This window comes from Pelophylax lessonae (assembly GCF_965119305.1).
Source record: "Pelophylax lessonae genome assembly, chromosome: 1".
Taxonomy (NCBI): domain Eukaryota; kingdom Metazoa; phylum Chordata; class Amphibia; order Anura; family Ranidae; genus Pelophylax; species Pelophylax lessonae.
Genome location: NC_138768.1, coordinates 577,844,061 through 577,865,964, shown reverse-complemented (window position 1 = coordinate 577,865,964; position 21,904 = coordinate 577,844,061). Strand labels below are relative to the sequence as shown.

The window sequence follows — 21,904 nt, the reverse complement described above, 5'->3', positions numbered from 1 at the left end:
ACTGCAGGGAAATCACATGGTCAAAAAGACCATGTGTTTTCCCTGCAGCAGCATTTTTAATAAGGTTCATGCACCTTTTTTTACTGAAACGCAGGCACAGCGTTCATTTAATTGGGCTGCCATGCCAACGCAAATGCCCGCAAAAACGCATTGTGTAAAATTTGGTGCAGCTCTGCATAGAAACCAATCAGCTTCCAGGCTTTATTGTCAAAGCTTAATTGAACAAGATAAAGTTAGAAGTTGATGGCAACCATGCATAGCTGCACCTGATTCTGAGTGCACCAATTTTATTAAATCTTCCCCATAGTGATGAAAAAAAATAGCATATGTTTTATAATAAATTGCCTGCATACTCAGGCACTGCTAAGAGCCCTCCGTGGACTTTCGGCAGTAACGTTTGTGATGTTGTCACTGCAAGTATTTGAAAGTTAACTGACCTCTGCTAAATATTTTCACATATTGATGCAATGGGGTTGATTTACTAAAACTGGAGAGTCCAAAATCTGGTGCAGATGGGCATGGTAGCCAGTCAACTTCTAAATCCTTTTTTTTTTTTTTTTCACAATAAAGCTTTCTAAATTCAGCTTGTTCAATTAAGCTTTGACAAAAAACCTGGAAGCTGATCGGTTTCTATGCAGAGCTGCACCAGATTTTGCACTCTCCAGTTTTAGTAAATCAAGCCAAGTGTGTTTTAGTAACGCAACTTCTGTAATAATGTCTAAAGAGCATATCGTAGCTTAAAGGAATGGCTTGATTTATGGAACTTATCACTGGCATATACGACCTATGTAAAAAAAAGTCTCTCTTTTTGCTCACAACCAGAGATCTTTTGTTATATAAAAATATATTGAATTTATTAGCTCATGTTGTACAAATATTCTATATGCACATAATACAGTGCAGAACAGGATGTAAATCTTTCTTGAGAAAGGCACTAAATTATATACTGACAGTGTGTGTTTTTCAGTATTTGTGTGTGCTCTATAATGAGAAAGGCTTATCTAACTGTTCTCTTGTCAAGGCATACCTTGATATCTCAAGACAGTGACAAGATAAGAGGTAGTTTAATTACATACAAGTATAAAAACTGCTGTTTACAGGTTAAAAACCCTCCTCCTTTAATGTCTACCCTTACCTGATTAAATTACTATATACCAGGCTTTTTCAAGTAGGGTTTCTTCAGCAGTGGGGATTTTGGTGGATTTATCTCCTGCCTGACACTTCACTGACCAACAATTTTAAGGGGATCCATCTCCCAATGACCACTTACCCAATTTATCTCCTGCCTGACACTTCACTGACCAACAATTTTAAGGGGATCCATCTCCCAATGACCACTTACCCAATTTATCTCCTGCCTGACACTTCACTGACCAACAATTTTAAGGGGATCCATCTCCCAATGACCACTTACCCAATTTATCTCCTGCCTGACACTTCACTGACCAACAATTTTAAGGGGATCCATCTCCCAATGACCACTTACCCAATTTATCTCCTGCCTGACACTTCACTGACTGACAATTTTAAGGGGATCCATCTCCCAATGACCACTTACCCAATTTATCTCCTGCCTGACACTTCACTGACCAACAATTTAAAGGGGAATCCATCTCCCAATGACCACTTACCCAATTTATCTCCTGCCTGACACTTCACTGACCAACAATTTTAAGGGGATCCATTTCCCAATGACCACTTACCGAATGTATCTCCTGCCTGACACTTCACTGACCAACAATTTGAAGGGGATCCATCTCCCAATGACCACTTACCCAATTTATCTCCTGCCTGACACTTCACTGACCAACAATTTTAAGGGGATCAATCTCCCAATGACCACTTACCCAATTTATCTCCTGCCTGACACTTCACTGACCAACAATTTTAAGGGTATCCATCTCCCAATGACCACTTACATCTCCCACTGACATATAATGTAAAGAAGCCCTACACTGACCACTAAATTAAAGGGGTCACTTCTTCATTGACCACCAATGTAGAGAGCCACTACAGTTTTTAATGTCTGTGTTACTCCTCTGGACATTATTATTAATTAAATTTGATGATTTTTCCTGAAAACAATGTAGTCTATGGTATGGGGGGGGTGGGGGGGGGGGGTAATACAATGATCTGCCCTGGTTGTCACATTCACCAAATAACACACATTTCTTATTCTTGTATTTATTCTTCCATCTACGACTTACTGATCATGCTAATGTATCATGAGCTGGATATAAAATCATTTTTAGCAGGGGTTCCCCGAGATATTAAAATTCAAGGGTTCCTCGGGGGTAAAAAGGTTGAGAAAGGCTGCTATATACATCACTTACGTAGCTTTAAATTGATAATATTGTCTGTTCATTTGTTGCCAGATTAAACCTTAGTTATTCGTCAATATTCTATAAAACCATGACTATATTGAATTGTATTGTAACTGTATTGTCTTCCCTTACATTGTAAAGCGCTGCACAAACTGTTGGCACTATATAAATCCTGTATAATAAAAATTGCTCAAAGCTGTCCTGTGTGCATCATTGCATTATTCTTTTTTACATTTATGTTTTTTATAGAGTAAAGTGGGAAAAATTGTGTAAAATCCTATTCTCTACATAACCTCCCTTTTCCTAAATCTTCTGCAATGCAACCAGTTCAAAAAAAGGGTTATGCAGTAAGACTACCTATGGAATGTATACCGCAAGTGATACATGTAGCAGCCAAGATCGCAGCCCAGCAGGCTATAGTATTTCCATACAAAAGAGAGTCACGTTCTTTATGTCACCTACCTAATTCTTGCTACTTAGCGCAGGTCTTCTCCATTCTGATGCTGAAAACAAAGGAAGAAGAATTCATGGCTGATCCAAAAGAGAGCCTTGGCATCCTTTTTAAAGCAAATAGAATTTTTTTGCCATGCTATGTCTTTTCAGGTGAAGCATATGCTGAAAGTTCATTAGCTTGCGGTGCGAAATAGAAATGACAGGATGATTAACCCCTTGCATGTGCTGAGGGGTGGGTGTGTAATGTGTGGTTAGAATTCAGAGTGTATTGGATGGCTTCCCTGCTCGTCAACCTCCAGTCTGCATACAATAGAAGCAATAGTAACCAGTTTGTGTGTGATTGTGGCTGAGCTGGGGGAATGCTGGTCACCCTAGCAACTGCCCCCTGCAGGGAATACACACAGGGAACAGTACTGCATTCATGGCTAGCCAGAGGCAGACAAGAGTTTCTTAATGACATGCACCAATACTTACATACAGACATGGCAGGGTGACATTCTCTCCAGAAAATGCTGCTGCAGACATGTGCTGAGCCAGTCTAATGGGGGGTGGGTGGCACACAGGGTCTCGTCAGCAGCGGAACATAGCAGCAGATGGACCCAGACATGCTGAATAGCATTTCTCCCCCAATAGAAAAAACATGCACTACATACCTTGTGACATCACAGAAATCTTTAGCAGAATCCAGCCACGCCTGTTCTACCACGAGAGCCGCACTGCACAGAAATAAAAAAGGGGGGAAAGCACAAGTGTACTTAATTTTTGTCTTTGCAAAAATGTTGGGGGCAGGGGGGTTTGGGGGTGACACCTCTCATTTATAAATCTAGAACTGAAATTTATTCTATGTAACCAGGATTGTTAGAATGTTAAAACAATTATTATTGTACCTAACTCGTGACCCTCGATCCATAACCAGTTGAGCGATTTCTGAGACTGTGGGATTCGGAGTGCGAGGTCCTGTCCAATTACCACCTCTTAATCTTTACCCTTTCTTTCTTTCTATTCTAAAATTCTGATGTCATCTTTCTCGGGTCTTCTCGACTGTCCTGAATACATTTTTACCGGTTGCTGACCGCCGGCCGCCTTTTTACTGCGGCACGGCGGCCCTCCTGCGCAAACCGACGTAGGTCTACGTCGGTAGCGCACCGGCAGCTAGGGGACTAGCAGCGGGGACTCCGATGCATGGGCCAGGCGGCTCCAATTGCCGCCTGATACCCGTGATTGCTCCCCACTGAGAGAGAAGAACGGTCAGCTGTTGTAAACACAGCTGACCTTTCTTCTGTCTGGAATGATCACAGAGTGCCTGTGATCCTTCTATGTAGGAACACAGGTCTTTATGATCATTTCACAAGCCATGCCCCCCCCTCTCCCACACAGTTAGAATCACTCCCCTAGGCTCACATTTAACCCCTTGATCATCCACAGTGTTACCCCCTTCCCTGCCAGTGTCATTATTACTGTAACAGTGCATATTTTTAGCACTGATTACTGTAGTAATGCCACTGGTCCCCCCAAAAGTGTCAAAAATGTCAGTTAGGGGTCTGATCTGTCTGCCGCAATGTCGCAGTCCCACAAAAAATCACAGATCGCCGCCATTACTAGTAAAAAAAAAACAATAAAAATTACATAAATCTTTCCCGTAGTTAGTAGACGAGATAACTTTTGCGCAAACCAATCAGAATATGTTTATTGTGATTTATTTTTACCAAACATATGTAGCAGAAAATAAATTGGCTGAAAATGTTAAAAAAATTTGATTTCAAATTTTTTTTTTTTTGGGAATGTTATATAGCAGAATGTGAAAAATATTGGTTTCTTTTCAGAATTGTCGCTATTTTTTTGTTTATAGCGCAAAAAATAAAAATCGCACAGGTGATCAAATACCACCAAAAGAAAGCTCCATTTGTGGGGAAAAAAGGACATCAATTTTATTTGGGTACAGTGTCGCACGACCGCACAATTTTCCGTTAAAGTAACGCAGTGCTGAATCGCAAAATATGGCCTGGTCATTAAGGGGGAAAATCTTCTGGAACTATTCTCTTAAATATTGACTGTAGTTCACTAAGAGATTAGGGGGGTGTCTCTCCCCTCCCGGAGGGGGGGGGGGGGTCCGCTGTAGCGGATGCAACAATTTGTGGTCGGATGTACATCCGGACCGTAGAGGTGGTGACCGCCGTTTGGGCTGGAGCCACAATACAAGTTGACATTGAGTTGAATTGTATTTTCCTAACAAAAGAAAATGGGGGGGGGGGGCAGACTGCTAAAGGAAAAAAGGAAGAGAAGAAGAAGACTCCCTTACATAAGTAGGTGGGCTTTCAGTCCGTTAATGTATGCTGGACACTTGTGGAAGATAAGTACTCTCTGTTGTATAATTGCATTCTTTGTTATTGTGAAATACTTTAATAGAAACACTGAAACAGAAAACAATTTTTATTATTATTATACAGGATTTATATAGCGCCAACAGTTTACGCAGCGCTTTACAATAGAATTAAAGCGGAGTTCCATCCTGGAATTTTTTTTTTTTTTTTAAATACCCCCGGGACAGTCAGGGCTAGTGCATTCCACAATGGCTAGCCTCTGATCTGTCCCGGGTTGCACTTACCTTTTAGGACAAATACTTACCTTGAAAAAGTCTTGTCCAGCGCTGCCATCTCAGATGTGGGCAGCTTGAAGCCAGCATGATCCTCTTTGGCGTCCTCTTCCGCCTTCTTCGGTCCCACGATGCCCTGTACCGGCATGCCCAGAAGCTGTTTAGAAGGGGATGACGTGCGCGCCCCGGAACTGACGTCGGGGCCGGTGCAGGTGCAATGATTCCTGGGAGCGATGATGTTCAGCTCCCAGGAATCATTGCAGAGCCAGGAAGTGACGACGGGCCGCGGCCGAGGAAGGAGGAAGAAGGAAGTAAGGTAAGTATATTTTCTTCTATACGAGGTAAGTAAAAAAAAAAAAAAATGCGATTAGCCATTTGTTTTTCAGGTGACCCGGAGCGAGAAGATGGAGGTAAGTATAAAATTAGGGTGGAACTCCACTTTAACCGCTTACGGAATGCCCACCGCATATATACTGTGGCAGGGCGGCCTGGCTGCACAAAATCACTTATATGTACGTGATTTTGTGCACGCGATCTGGGGCACCGCCAGAGCCAATTAGCGGGTCCAGGGCACGATGGCCAGGACTGCTAATAGGGGGGGATCGCCAGTCCTCCCGGCAGCTAGGGGACTAGCAGCGGGGACTCTGATGCATGGGCCAGGCGGCTCCAATTGCCGCCTGATACCCGTGATTGCTCCCCACTGAGAGAGAAGAACGGTCAGCTGTTGTAAACACAGCTGACCTTTCTTCTGTCTGGAATGATCACAGAGTGCCTGTGATCCTTCTATGTAGGAACACAGGTCTTTATGATCATTTCACAAGCCATGCCCCCCCCTCTCCCACACAGTTAGAATCACTCCCCTAGGCTCACATTTAACCCCTTGATCATCCACAGTGTTACCCCCTTCCCTGCCAGTGTCATTATTACAGTAACAGTGCATATTTTTAGCACTGATTACTGTAGTAATGCCACTGGTCCCCCCAAAAGTGTCAAAAATGTCAGTTAGGGGTCTGATCTGTCTGCCACAATGTCGCAGTCCCACAAAAAATCACAGATCGCCGCCATTACTAGTAAAAAAAAAACAATAAAAATTACATAAATCTTTCCCGTAGTTAGTAGACGAGATAACTTTTGCGCAAACCAATCAGAATATGTTTATTGTGATTTATTTTTACCAAACATATGTAGCAGAAAATAAATTGGCTGAAAATGTTAAAAAAATTTGATTTCAAATTTTTTTTTTTTGGGAATGTTATATAGCAGAATGTGAAAAATATTGGTTTCTTTTCAGAATTGTCGCTATTTTTTTGTTTATAGCGCAAAAAATAAAAATCGCACAGGTGATCAAATACCACCAAAAGAAAGCTCCATTTGTGGGGAAAAAAGGACATCAATTTTATTTGGGTACAGTGTCGCACGACCGCACAATTTTCCGTTAAAGTAACGCAGTGCTGAATCGCAAAATATGGCCTGGTCATTAAGGGGGAAAATCTTCTGGAACTATTCTCTTAAATATTGACTGTAGTTCACTAAGAGATTAGGGGGGTGTCTCTCCCCTCCCGGAGGGGGGGGGGGTCCGCTGTAGCGGATGCAACAATTTGTGGTCGGATGTACATCCGGACCGTAGAGGTGGTGACCGCCGTTTGGGCTGGAGCCACAATACAAGTTGACATTGAGTTGAATTGTATTTTCCTAACAAAAGAAAATGGGGGGGGGGGCAGACTGCTAAAGGAAAAAAGGAAGAGAAGAAGAAGACTCCCTTACATAAGTAGGTGGGCTTTCAGTCCGTTAATGTATGCTGGACACTTGTGGAAGATAAGTACTCTCTGTTGTATAATTGCATTCTTTGTTATTGTGAAATACTTTAATAGAAACACTGAAACAGAAAACAATTTTTATTATTATTATACAGGATTTATATAGCGCCAACAGTTTACGCAGCGCTTTACAATAGAATTAAAGCGGAGTTCCATCCTGGAATTTTTTTTTTTTTTTTAAATACCCCCGGGACAGTCAGGGCTAGTGCATTCCACAATGGCTAGCCTCTGATCTGTCCCGGGTTGCACTTACCTTTTAGGACAAATACTTACCTTGAAAAAGTCTTGTCCAGCGCTGCCATCTCAGATGTGGGCAGCTTGAAGCCAGCATGATCCTCTTTGGCGTCCTCTTCCGCCTTCTTCGGTCCCACGATGCCCTGTACCGGCATGCCCAGAAGCTGTTTAGAAGGGGATGACGTGCGCGCCCCGGAACTGACGTCGGGGCCGGTGCAGGTGCAATGATTCCTGGGAGCGATGATGTTCAGCTCCCAGGAATCATTGCAGAGCCAGGAAGTGACGACGGGCCGCGGCCGAGGAAGGAGGAAGAAGGAAGTAAGGTAAGTATATTTTCTTCTATACGAGGTAAGTAAAAAAAAATGCGATTAGCCATTTGTTTTTCAGGTGACCCGGAGCGAGAAGATGGAGGTAAGTATAAAATTAGGGTGGAACTCCACTTTAACCGCTTACGGAATGCCCACCGCATATATACTGTGGCAGGGCGGCCTGGCTGCACAAAATCACTTATATGTACGTGATTTTGTGCACGCGATCTGGGGCACCGCCAGAGCCAATTAGCGGGTCCAGGGCACGATGGCCAGGACTGCTAATAGGGGGGGATCGCCAGTCCTCCCCGCAGCTAGGGGACTAGCAGCGGGGACTCCGATGCATGGGCCAGGCGGCTCCAATTGCCGCCTGATACCCGTGATTGCTCCCCACTGAGAGAGAAGAACGGTCAGCTGTTGTAAACACAGCTGACCTTTCTTCTGTCTGGAATGATCACAGAGTGCCTGTGATCCTTCTATGTAGGAACACAGGTCTTTATGATCATTTCACAAGCCATGCCCCCCCCTCTCCCACACAGTTAGAATCACTCCCCTAGGCTCACATTTAACCCCTTGATCATCCACAGTGTTACCCCCTTCCCTGCCAGTGTCATTATTACAGTAACAGTGCATATTTTTAGCACTGATTACTGTAGTAATGCCACTGGTCCCCCCAAAAGTGTCAAAAATGTCAGTTAGGGGTCTGATCTGTCTGCCGCAATGTCGCAGTCCCACAAAAAATCACAGATCGCCGCCATTACTAGTAAAAAAAAAACAATAAAAATTACATAAATCTTTCCCGTAGTTAGTAGACGAGATAACTTTTGCGCAAACCAATCAGAATATGTTTATTGTGATTTATTTTTACCAAACATATGTAGCAGAAAATAAATTGGCTGAAAATGTTAAAAAAATTTGATTTCAAATTTTTTTTTTTTGGGAATGTTATATAGCAGAATGTGAAAAATATTGGTTTCTTTTCAGAATTGTCGCTATTTTTTTGTTTATAGCGCAAAAAATAAAAATCGCACAGGTGATCAAATACCACCAAAAGAAAGCTCCATTTGTGGGGAAAAAAGGACATCAATTTTATTTGGGTACAGTGTCGCACGACCGCACAATTTTCCGTTAAAGTAACGCAGTGCTGAATCGCAAAATATGGCCTGGTCATTAAGGGGGAAAATCTTCTGGAACTATTCTCTTAAATATTGACTGTAGTTCACTAAGAGATTAGGGGGGTGTCTCTCCCCTCCCGGAGGGGGGGGGGGGTCCGCTGTAGCGGATGCAACAATTTGTGGTCGGATGTACATCCGGACCGTAGAGGTGGTGACCGCCGTTTGGGCTGGAGCCACAATACAAGTTGACATTGAGTTGAATTGTATTTTCCTAACAAAAGAAAATGGGGGGGGGGGCAGACTGCTAAAGGAAAAAAGGAAGAGAAGAAGAAGACTCCCTTACATAAGTAGGTGGGCTTTCAGTCCGTTAATGTATGCTGGACACTTGTGGAAGATAAGTACTCTCTGTTGTATAATTGCATTCTTTGTTATTGTGAAATACTTTAATAGAAACACTGAAACAGAAAACAATTTTTATTATTATTATACAGGATTTATATAGCGCCAACAGTTTACGCAGCGCTTTACAATAGAATTAAAGCGGAGTTCCATCCTGGAATTTTTTTTTTTTTTTTAAATACCCCCGGGACAGTCAGGGCTAGTGCATTCCACAATGGCTAGCCTCTGATCTGTCCCGGGTTGCACTTACCTTTTAGGACAAATACTTACCTTGAAAAAGTCTTGTCCAGCGCTGCCATCTCAGATGTGGGCAGCTTGAAGCCAGCATGATCCTCTTTGGCGTCCTCTTCCGCCTTCTTCGGTCCCACGATGCCCTGCACCGGCATGCCCAGAAGCTGTTTAGAAGGGGATGACGCGCGCGCCCCGGAACTGACGTCGGGGCCGGTGCAGGCGCAATGATTCCTGGGAGTGATGATGTTCAGCTCCCAGGAATCATTGCAAAGCCAGGAAGTGACGACGGGCCGCGGCCGAGGAAGGAGGAAGAAGGAAGTAAGGTAAGTATATTTTCTTCTATACGAGGTAAGTAAAAAAAAAAAAAAATGCGATTAGCCATTTGTTTTTCAGGTGACCCGGAGCGAGAAGATGGAGGTAAGTATAAAATTAGGGTGGAACTCCACTTTAACCGCTTACGGAATGCCCACCGCATATATACTGTGGCAGGGCGGCCTGGCTGCACAAAATCACTTATGTGTACGTGATTTTGTGCACGCGATCTGGGGCACCGCCAGAGCCAATTAGCGGGTCCAGGGCACGATGGCCAGGACTGCTAATAGGGGGGGATCGCCAGTCCTCCTGTAGGGGGCCCGGGCACACAGGGGGGCCCCAACAGCACATGGAGTCAGTGCGGTCCGGCGGAGGGGCAATTACAGAAGGTAGTCCTGTACGGCTCTCTGTAGGCAGCAGCTGAAAGCCAGTATATATATTTATAATGATTTTAGTGTATTTTTAGTGGAAATATTGTCTTAATATACTTTGGGGGAGGGTCCTACCAGGTAGGCTGTATGGGGCCCTGTGATTTCTATCACCAGCACTGGCGATATCTGCCAGGATTCACTGAACGTTCGGAGGAAAGGCCGAATGGCGATCTGCCTATGTAAACAAGGCAGACCGGTGCTCTGTTAGGAAGTAAAAGAGAGATATTGTGTTTCAGATACATGTAGCAGCCAAGATTGCAGCCCAGCAGGCTATAATATTTCCATACAAAAAAGAGTCACATTCTTTATGTCACCTGCCTAATTCTTGCTACTTAGTACAGGTCTTCTCCATTCTGACGCTGAAAGCAGAGGAAAAATTAATGGCTGATCCAAGATAGAGCTATATAGCCTTGGCATCCTTTTTAAAGCAAACAGATTTTTTTCTTTTGGGGTGACACCTCTCATTTATAAATCTAGAACTGAAATTGAATCTATGCAATCATTTCAGGAACGTTAGAATGTTAAAACAATTAATAATATTATTATACAGGATTTATATAGCGCCAACAGTTAACGCAGAGCTGCACAATATAATTAACCAGCTCCGGACCACCCACCGCATATATACTGCGGCAGGGCGGCCCTGCTGCGCAAAATCACATACATGTACGTGATTTTGTGCAGGCGATCTGGGGCGCGCGTCGCTCCTGCTGTGATTGGACACAGCAGGAGCCAATTAGCGGTTCCGGCGGCCGCTGGGACCTGCCGATCGTTCGGAGGAAAGCCAGAAAGATGGTCTGCCTATGTATACAAGGCAGACCACTGTGCTGTCAGGGTGTAAAAGAGAGATCTTGTGTTTCGGCTATACAGAAACACAGATCTCTCTTTTCGTCCAGTGCATCCACTCCCCCCACAGTTAGACAGCACTCCCTAGGTGCACACTTAACCCCTTGATCGCCCCTGGTGTTAACCCCTTCCTTGCAACAAAAACAATAGAAGGGCGCACTGACCTAGTGCAATTCCATTAAAACATTTATTGAAGAATAAAAAGTAACATACACACTCACAAACAGATGTAGTAAAAAATGCATGGCAAGATACTACATAGACATGTAACCTCCAGGACATGGACTATTCCAATGCTGCAGGAAGACCAGATGGCATCCGTAATGGCTAAGCTGGCGCGTTTCAACAGAGAACCCTCTCCTTACTACATCTGTTTGTGAGTATGATGTATGTTACTTTTTATTCTTCAATAAAGGTTTAATCAAAATTGCACTAGGTCGGTGCGCCGTAATCTTGTTTTTGTTGCTTCTAGTACTTGTGGACACCCATTATCCTGAGAGGGCAGCAAGACTCCAGGTGCCGTCAATAAAATCTAGGATACACTCCCTTTCTCTGAGCATAACACCTGAGTGCAGGAGAGTTACATTGTTTACCCCTTTCCTGCCAGTGTCATTTATACAGTGACAGTGCATTTTTTGTTAGCACTGATCACTGTATTGGTGTCACTGGTTCCCAAAAAGTGTCACTTAATGCCAGATTTGTCCACCGCAATGTTACAGTCCCGCTAAAAATCGCTGATCACCACCATTACAAGTAAAAACAATAAAAACAATAAAAAGTCCATAAATCTATCCCATAGTTTGTAGACGCTATAACTTTTGCGCAAACCAATCAATATACACTTATAAGGATTTTTTTTAACCAGAAATATGTAGCAGAATACATATTGGCCTAAACTGATGAAGAAATTTGATTTTTTATTTTTTTATTTTTTTTTGTTGGGTATGTTTTATAGCAGAAAGTAAAAAAATATTGTTTTTTTTTTTTTTTTCAAAATTGTGGTTCTTTTTTTGTTTATAGAGCAAAAAATAAAAACCACAGAGGTGATCAAATACCACCATAAGAAAGCTCTGTTTGTGGGGAAAAAAAGACATCTTTGGGTACAGTGTCGCACAACCACACAATTGTCAGTTAAAGCAACGCTGTGCCGTATCACAAAAAATGGCCTGATCAGGAAGGGGGTAAAATCTTCCGTAGCTGAAGTGGTTAAATAAATAGCACCTTTGCTGACGGGCTTGAGAGGATGACATCAGTTCGACATCTGAAACATGTCTGGGATCATTCAGAATTCATTGACAGGTGCATTTGACCTGCAGGTAAAGCAGGACTAAACCCATCAATTTAACTGTTCTCCAAAACAGTTCCATTAAAGGCATTCCGTGAATGATAACTGTCACAGTCCTGTTTGCTCTCAACTGAACTGTCAAGCTATGAAATGCCTGATGGGGACGTGCTCGACGTACATAAAAAGTGTTTCATTCCAGATTCACTTGTTAAGTTAATTATTTCATTCCGTCATATTCATTATGTTATCATTATTCATTTTTGGAATTCGTTTTGCATATTCAGATTTGTTTTGTATATTCTGATTTATTTTGTATATTCATTGTCCTGAATCAATTCGTATTTTTGGAAGTTATTTCGGAAGATTGGCTATATTTATTTTAACGTGTTAATTCATTATTTCAGGAGATTACTTATGTACTCTGAGTCATCCCTGCTAGTCCAACCCACAAAGAGAAATGGAATGAACTGATTGGATGATACTGACTGGAGTCGCGTGCATCCGAAAGAACAAAATACATTTTGGATTCATTCATTATGTTATGATTCGGAGATTAACCTCCATTCAACCTCCATTCAAACACAATAAGTAGGAATCATCATTCTATTTTACTTTTATACCTCACTGTATTATTGTAATATGTTTCCATTTGATATGTAGTGCATTTTTTATAATAATTAAAAATGTTAATGGAAAATAAAAACGAAATGGATCCAAATCAATTTGGGTTATTTGTAGTGTTGAGCGAACACGGACTGTATTATTCGTGTTCGTACCGAATAATTGGATTTTTTGTACCCGAACACGGACACGGACACTTTACTGTATGTTCGGGTAAAAATCCGTGTTCGGTCGTTTTATTTCCGGGTTTTGCATGCTTTGGCGCTCTTTTCATGGCGGGCTTTCAACAGCCAATCAACAATCGTTTAACTGGTGTGCCTTAAGCCATCCCAGCCATGCCTGCAAATGTCTCAGTAGCTGTGATTGGCCGTCTGAAGCATGTGACCAAGTCTTTATAAGTTCGAGGCAGCCGCAGCGGCGTCATTATGCTGCTTAGATTCAGGGACAGAGCACACATCAACGTGCTGGCTGCTGATTAGGGAATGATAGGCAGGAAAAAACCATTTGTGTCCGGATAGAATTGAGGGACAGGTCGGAGTGTTTAGGCAGGGCGAGTTGTAGGCATTTTAGGGATAGAGTCTGCTGAATTATAGGGTCAGTGTCTTCTACAAACTACAATCGATATTGCTGTGTGGGGGGTGGGGTCTGCACTCAATCCTGATCTACGATCTCTTCTCAATCCTGTTAGGGACAGAGTCTGCTGAATTTTAGGGAAACTGTGTTCTACAAACTACAATCGATATTGCTGTGTGGTGTGGGATTGGAGATAGGCAGGTGTCAGTGATCCACATCCATTTTTCTGTGTGTGAGCTGCAGTGAACACAATCTTTTTGGGCTGCAGTGAACACAATCTTTTTGGGCTGCAGTGAACACAATCTTTTTGGGCTGCAGTGAACACAATCTTTTTGGGCTGCAGTGAACACAATCTTTTTGGGGTGCAGTGAACAAAATCTTTTTGGGGTGCAGTGAACACAATCCTTTTTGGTGTGCAGTGAACACAATCTTTGTGGGGTGCAGTGAACAAAATCCTTTGTGGGGTGCAGTGAACACAATCTTTTTGGGGTGCAGTGAACAAAATCCTTTTTGGGGTGCAGTGAACAACATCCTTTTTGGGGTGCAGTGAACACAATCTTTTTGGGGTGCAGTGAACAAAATCCTTTGTGGGGTGCAGTGAACACAATCTTTTTGGGGTGCAGTGAACACAATCTTTTTGGGGTGGAGTGAACAACATCCTTTTTGGGGTGCAGTGAACAAAATCCTTTTTGGGGTGCAGTGAACAAAATCATTTTTGGGGTGCAGTGAACACAATCTTTTTGGGGTGCAGTGAACACAATCTTTGTGGGGTGCAGTGAACACAATCTTTTTGGGGTGGAGTGAACAACATCCTTTTTGGGGTGCAGTGAACAACATCCTTTTTGGGGTGCAGTGAACACAATCTTTTTGGGGTGCAGTGAACACAATCTTTGTGGGGTACAGTGAACAGAATCTTTGTGGGGTGCAGTGAACACAATCTTTGGGGGGTACAGTGAACACAATCTTTGTGAGGTGCAGTGAACACAATCTTTGTGGGGTGCAGTGAACACAATCATTGTGGGGTGCAGTGAACTCAATCTTTGTGGGGTACAGTGAACACAATCTCATACTTCTGAAGGTTTGAGGGTGCTGCCTGTTCCATACTCCCCCTACTCCTCATCTAGCCTTTTAGGGGTACAAACAATAGTAATTGGGGCCTAGTGTGGTTGTGTACGTGTGATATACATACACTTTTTTGGGATCATATTTTCTATTCCGCTATTTAATCAAAAACCTTTGGGGATCAGTTAAATTGGGGGATAGTCTGTGTTGGTACGTGTGAGAGAGATCCACCTTTCCAAGTTGTTGGGGTTCATCTCATACTTCTGAAGGTTTGAGGGTGCTGCCTGTTCCATACTCCCCCTACTCCTAGCCTTTTAGGGGTACAAACAATAGTAATTGGGGCCTAGTGTGGTTGTGTACGTGTGATATACATACACTTTTTTTGGGATCATATTTTCTATTCCGCTATTTAATCAAAAACCTTTGGGGATCAGTTAAATTGGGGGATAGTCTGTGTTGGTACGTGTGAGAGAGATCCACCTTTCCAAGTTGTTGGGGTTCATCTCATACTTCTGAAGGTTTGAGGGTGCTGCCTGTTCCATACTCCCCCTACTCCTAGCCTTTTAGGGGTACAAACAATAGTAATTGGGGCCTAGTGTGGTTGTGTACGTGTGATATACATACACTTTTTTGGGATCATATTTTCTATTCCGCTATTTAATCAAAAACCTTTGGGGATCAGTTAAATTGGGGGATAGTCTGTGTTGGTACGTGTGAGAGAGATCCACCTTTCCAAGTTGTTGGGGTTCATCTCATACTTCTGAAGGTTTGAGGGTGCTGCCTGTTCCATACTCCCCCTACTCCTAGCCTTTTAGGGGTACAAACAATAGTAATTGGGGCCTAGTGTGGTTGTGTACGTGTGATATACATACACTTTTTTGGGATCATATTTTCTATTCCGCTATTTAATCAAAAACCTTTGGGGATCAGTTAAATTGGGGGATAGTCTGTGTTGGTACGTGTGAGAGAGATCCACCTTTCCAAGTTGTTGGGGTTCATCTCATACTTCTGAAGGTTTGAGGGTGCTGCCTGTTCCATACTCCCCCTACTCCTAGCCTTTTAGGGGTACAAACAATAGTAATTGGGGCCTAGTGTGGTTGTGTACGTGTGATATACATACACTTTTTTGGGATCATATTTTCTATTCCGCTATTTAATCAAAAACCTCTGGGGATCAGTTAAATTGGGGGATAGTCTGTGTTGGTACGTGTGAGAGAGATCCACCTTTCCAAGTTGTTGGGGTTCATCTCATACTTCTGAAGGTTTGAGGGTGCTGCCTGTTCCATACTCCCCCTACTCCTAGCCTTTTAGGGGTACAAACAATAGTAATTGGGGCCTAGTGTGGTTGTGTACGTGTGATATACATACACTTTTTTGGGATCATATTTTCTATTCCGCTATTTAATCAAAAACCTTTGGGGATCAGTTAAATTGGGGGATAGTCTGTGTTGGTACGTGTGAGAGAGATCCACCTTTCCAAGTTGTTGGGGTTCATCTCATACTTCTGAAGGTTTGAGGGTGCTGCCTGTTCCATACTCCCCCTACTCCTAGCCTTTTAGGGGTACAAACAATAGTAATTGGGGCCTAGTGTGGTTGTGTACGTGTGATATACATACACTTTTTTGGGATCATATTTTCTATTCCGCTATTTAATCAAAAACCTCTGGGGATCAGTTAAATTGGGGGATAGTCTGTGTTGGTACGTGTGAGAGAGATCCACCTTTCCAAGTTGTTGGGGTTCATCTCATACTTCTGAAGGTTTGAGGGTGCTGCCTGTTCCATACTCCCCCTACTCCTAGCCTTTTAGGGGTACAAACAATAGTAATTGGGGCCTAGTGTGGTTGTGTACGTGTGATATACATACACTTTTTTGGGATCATATTTTCTATTCCGCTATTTAATCAAAAACCTTTGGGGATCAGTTAAATTGGGGGATAGTCTGTGTTGGTACGTGTGAGAGAGATCCACCTTTCCAAGTTGTTGGGGTTCATCTCATACTTCTGAAGGTTTGAGGGTGCTGCCTGTTCCATACTCCCCCTACTCCTAGCCTTTTAGGGGTACAAACAATAGTAATTGGGGCCTAGTGTGGTTGTGTACGTGTGATATACATACACTTTTTTTGGGATCATATTTTCTATTCCGCTATTTAATCAAAAACCTTTGGGGATCAGTTAAATTGGGGGATAGTCTGTGTTGGTACGTGTGAGAGAGATCCACCTTTCCAAGTTGTTGGGGTTCATCTCATACTTCTGAAGGTTTGAGGGTGCTGCCTGTTCCATACTCCCCCTACTCCTAGCCTTTTAGGGGTACAAACAATAGTAATTGGGGCCTAGTGTGGTTGTGTACGTGTGATATACATACACTTTTTTGGGATCATATTTTCTATTCCGCTATTTAATCAAAAACCTTTGGGGATCAGTTAAATTGGGGGATAGTCTGTGTTGGTACGTGTGAGAGAGATCCACCTTTCCAAGTTGTTGGGGTTCATCTCATACTTCTGAAGGTTTGAGGGTGCTGCCTGTTCCATACTCCCCCTACTCCTAGCCTTTTAGGGGTACAAACAATAGTAATTGGGGCCTAGTGTGGTTGTGTACGTGTGATATACATACACTTTTTTGGGATCATATTTTCTATTCCGCTATTTAATCAAAAACCTTTGGGGATCAGTTAAATTGGGGGATAGTCTGTGTTGGTACGTGTGAGAGAGATCCACCTTTCCAAGTTGTTGGGGTTCATCTCATACTTCTGAAGGTTTGAGGGTGCTGCCTGTTCCATACTCCCCCTACTCCTAGCCTTTTAGGGGTACAAACAATAGTAATTGGGGCCTAGTGTGGTTGTGTACGTGTGATATACATACACTTTTTTGGGATCATATTTTCTATTCCGCTATTTAATCAAAAACCTCTGGGGATCAGTTAAATTGGGGGATAGTCTGTGTTGGTACGTGTGAGAGAGATCCACCTTTCCAAGTTGTTGGGGTTCATCTCATACTTCTGAAGGTTTGAGGGTGCTGCCTGTTCCATACTCCCCCTACTCCTAGCCTTTTAGGGGTACAAACAATAGTAATTGGGGCCTAGTGTGGTTGTGTACGTGTGATATACATACACTTTTTTGGGATCATATTTTCTATTCCGCTATTTAATCAAAAACCTTTGGGGATCAGTTAAATTGGGGGATAGTCTGTGTTGGTACGTGTGAGAGAGATCCACCTTTCCAAGTTGTTGGGGTTCATCTCATACTTCTGAAGGTTTGAGGGTGCTGCCTGTTCCATACTCCCCCTACTCCTAGCCTTTTAGGGGTACAAACAATAGTAATTGGGGCCTAGTGTGGTTGTGTACGTGTGATATACATACACTTTTTTGGGATCATATTTTCTATTCCGCTATTTAATCAAAAACCTCTGGGGATCAGTTAAATTGGGGGATAGTCTGTGTTGGTACGTGTGAGAGAGATCCACCTTTCCAAGTTGTTGGGGTTCATCTCATACTTCTGAAGGTTTGAGGGTGCTGCCTGTTCCATACTCCCCCTACTCCTAGCCTTTTAGGGGTACAAACAATAGTAATTGGGGCCTAGTGTGGTTGTGTACGTGTGATATACATACACTTTTTTGGGATCATATTTTCTATTCCGCTATTTAATCAAAAACCTTTGGGGATCAGTTAAATTGGGGGATAGTCTGTGTTGGTACGTGTGAGAGAGATCCACCTTTCCAAGTTGTTGGGGTTCATCTCATACTTCTGAAGGTTTGAGGGTGCTGCCTGTTCCATACTCCCCCTACTCCTAGCCTTTTAGGGGTACAAACAATAGTAATTGGGGCCTAGTGTGGTTGTGTACGTGTGATATACATACACTTTTTTTGGGATCATATTTTCTATTCCGCTATTTAATCAAAAACCTTTGGGGATCAGTTAAATTGGGGGATAGTCTGTGTTGGTACGTGTGAGAGAGATCCACCTTTCCAAGTTGTTGGGGTTCATCTCATACTTCTGAAGGTTTGAGGGTGCTGCCTGTTCCATACTCCCCCTACTCCTAGCCTTTTAGGGGTACAAACAATAGTAATTGGGGCCTAGTGTGGTTGTGTACGTGTGATATACATACACTTTTTTGGGATCATATTTTCTATTCCGCTATTTAATCAAAAACCTTTGGGGATCAGTTAAATTGGGGGATAGTCTGTGTTGGTACGTGTGAGAGAGATCCACCTTTCCAAGTTGTTGGGGTTCATCTCATACTTCTGAAGGTTTGAGGGTGCTGCCTGTTCCATACTCCCCCTACTCCTAGCCTTTTAGGGGTACAAACAATAGTAATTGGGGCCTAGTGTGGTTGTGTACGTGTGATATACATACACTTTTTTGGGATCATATTTTCTATTCCGCTATTTAATCAAAAACCTTTGGGGATCAGTTAAATTGGGGGATAGTCTGTGTTGGTACGTGTGAGAGAGATCCACCTTTCCAAGTTGTTGGGGTTCATCTCATACTTCTGAAGGTTTGAGGGTGCTGCCTGTTCCATACTCCCCCTACTCCTAGCCTTTTAGGGGTACAAACAATAGTAATTGGGGCCTAGTGTGGTTGTGTACGTGTGATATACATACACTTTTTTGGGATCATATTTTCTATTCCGCTATTTAATCAAAAACCTCTGGGGATCAGTTAAATTGGGGGATAGTCTGTGTTGGTACGTGTGAGAGAGATCCACCTTTCCAAGTTGTTGGGGTTCATCTCATACTTCTGAAGGTTTGAGGGTGCTGCCTGTTCCATACTCCCCCTACTCCTAGCCTTTTAGGGGTACAAACAATAGTAATTGGGGCCTAGTGTGGTTGTGTACGTGTGATATACATACACTTTTTTGGGATCATATTTTCTATTCCGCTATTTAATCAAAAACCTTTGGGGATCAGTTAAATTGGGGGATAGTCTGTGTTGGTACGTGTGAGAGAGATCCACCTTTCCAAGTTGTTGGGGTTCATCTCATACTTCTGAAGGTTTGAGGGTGCTGCCTGTTCCATACTCCCCCTACTCCTAGCCTTTTAGGGGTACAAACAATAGTAATTGGGGCCTAGTGTGGTTGTGTACGTGTGATATACATACACTTTTTTGGGATCATATTTTCTATTCCGCTATTTAATCAAAAACCTCTGGGGATCAGTTAAATTGGGGGATAGTCTGTGTTGGTACGTGTGAGAGAGATCCACCTTTCCAAGTTGTTGGGGTTCATCTCATACTTCTGAAGGTTTGAGGGTGCTGCCTGTTCCATACTCCCCCTACTCCTAGCCTTTTAGGGGTACAAACAATAGTAATTGGGGCCTAGTGTGGTTGTGTACGTGTGATATACATACACTTTTTTGGGATCATATTTTCTATTCCGCTATTTAATCAAAAACCTTTGGGGATCAGTTAAATTGGGGGATAGTCTGTGTTGGTACGTGTGAGAGAGATCCACCTTTCCAAGTTGTTGGGGTTCATCTCATACTTCTGAAGGTTTGAGGGTGCTGCCTGTTCCATACTCCCCCTACTCCTAGCCTTTTAGGGGTACAAACAATAGTAATTGGGGCCTAGTGTGGTTGTGTACGTGTGATATACATACACTTTTTTGGGATCATATTTTCTATTCCGCTATTTAATCAAAAACCTTTGGGGATCAGTTAAATTGGGGGATAGTCTGTGTTGGTACGTGTGAGAGAGATCCACCTTTCCAAGTTGTTGGGGTTCATCTCATACTTCTGAAGGTTTGAGGGTGCTGCCTGTTCCATACTCCCCCTACTCCTCATCTAGCCTTTTAGGGGTACAAACAATAGTAATTGGGGCCTAGTGTGGTTGTGTACGTGTGATATACATACACTTTTTTTGGATCATATTTTCTATTCCGCTATTTAATCAAAAACCTTTGGGGATCAGTTAAATTGGGGGATAGTCTGTGTTGGTACGTGTGAGAGAGATCCACCTTTCCAAGTTGTTGGGGTTCATCTCATACTTCTGAAGGTTTGAGGGTGCTGCCTGTTCCATACCCCCCCTACTCCTCATCTAGCCTTTTAGGGGTACAAACAATAGTAATTGGGGCCTAGTGTGGTTGTGTACGTGCGAGATACATACACTTTTTTTGATCATATTTCCTATTCCGCTATTCAATAAAAACCTTTGAGGATCAATTGAATTGCGGGATAGTCTGTGTCGGTACGTGTGAGAGAGATCCACCTTTCCAAGTTGTTGGGGTTCATCTCATACTTCTGAAGGTTTGAGGGTGCTGCCTGTTCCATACCCCCCCTACTCCTCATCTAGCCTTTTAGGGGTACAAACAATAGTAATTGGGGCCTAGTGTGGTTGTGTACGTGCGAGATACATACACTTTTTTTGATCATATTTCCTATTCCGCTATTCAATAAAAACCTTTGAGGATCAATTGAATTGCGGGATAGTCTGTGTCGGTACGTGTGAGAGAGATCCACCTTTCCAAGTTGTTGGGGTTCATCTCATACTTCTGAAGGTTTGAGGGTGCTGCCTGTTCCATACCCCCCCTACTCCTCATCTAGCCTTTTAGGGGTACAAACAATAGTAATTGGGGCCTAGTGTGGTTGTGTACGTGCGAGATACATACACTTTTTTTGATCATATTTCCTATTCCGCTATTCAATAAAAACCTTTGAGGATCAATTGAATTGCGGGATAGTCTGTGTCGGTACGTGTGAGAGAGATCCACCTTTCCAAGTTGTTGGGGTTCATCTCATACTTCTGAAGGTTTGAGGGTGCTGCCTGTTCCATACTCCCCCTACTCCTCATCTAGCCTTTTAGGGGTACAAACAATAGTAATTGGGGCCTAGTGTGGTTGTGTACGTGTGATATACATACACTTTTTTTGGATCATATTTTCTATTCCGCTATTCAATAAAAACCTTTCTAGGGCAAGATCTTAAATTACAGAAATATGAGGAGACCGTCAAATAAGGGCCGTGGCCTGGGTCGTGGTGCTGCTGGTAGAGCTCCTGTTGCAAGGAGAGGACATGGTCGATCTGTGCCAGCTACACGCACAAGTGAAACACCTTCCTCAAGTGTGAGTAGGCGACAGAACCTGCATCAGTATTTGGTAGGGCATCAAACGCCCCTAGAAGTGATGAGGCCAGAACAAGTTGAGGCGATAGTAGATTGGTTTGCTGCTGACAGTGCCTCCAGTTCCTTCACATTGTCTCCCACCCAGTCTACTGCAGAAAGGTCAGAGTTGGCACCTGCAGCCAATGTCCAACCGTCTTTCACCTCACCCCCTTGCAAATCAGGCCAGCAGTCTGAGCCCCAAGCCATACAGCAGT

The 21,904-nt window shown here is 43.0% G+C and overlaps 1 protein-coding gene across 3 annotated transcripts in view; it reads right to left on the bottom strand.

Moving 5' to 3' along the window:
• Positions 1–3,494, bottom strand: part of CDKL2 (cyclin dependent kinase like 2) — a 97,365-nt gene extending 93,871 nt beyond the window's left edge. The window contains exon 1 of one of the 3 annotated variants that reach the window (XM_082243533.1): positions 3,431–3,494. The gene's annotated coding sequence lies outside the window, so the exon portion shown is untranslated. Of the gene's footprint in view, positions 1–2,786; positions 3,180–3,251; positions 3,330–3,430 lie in introns of those variants that run through there. The other 2 variants (XM_082243534.1, XM_082243532.1) reach the window with 2 other exon arrangements.
• Positions 3,495–21,904: the final 18,410 nt, after the last annotated feature.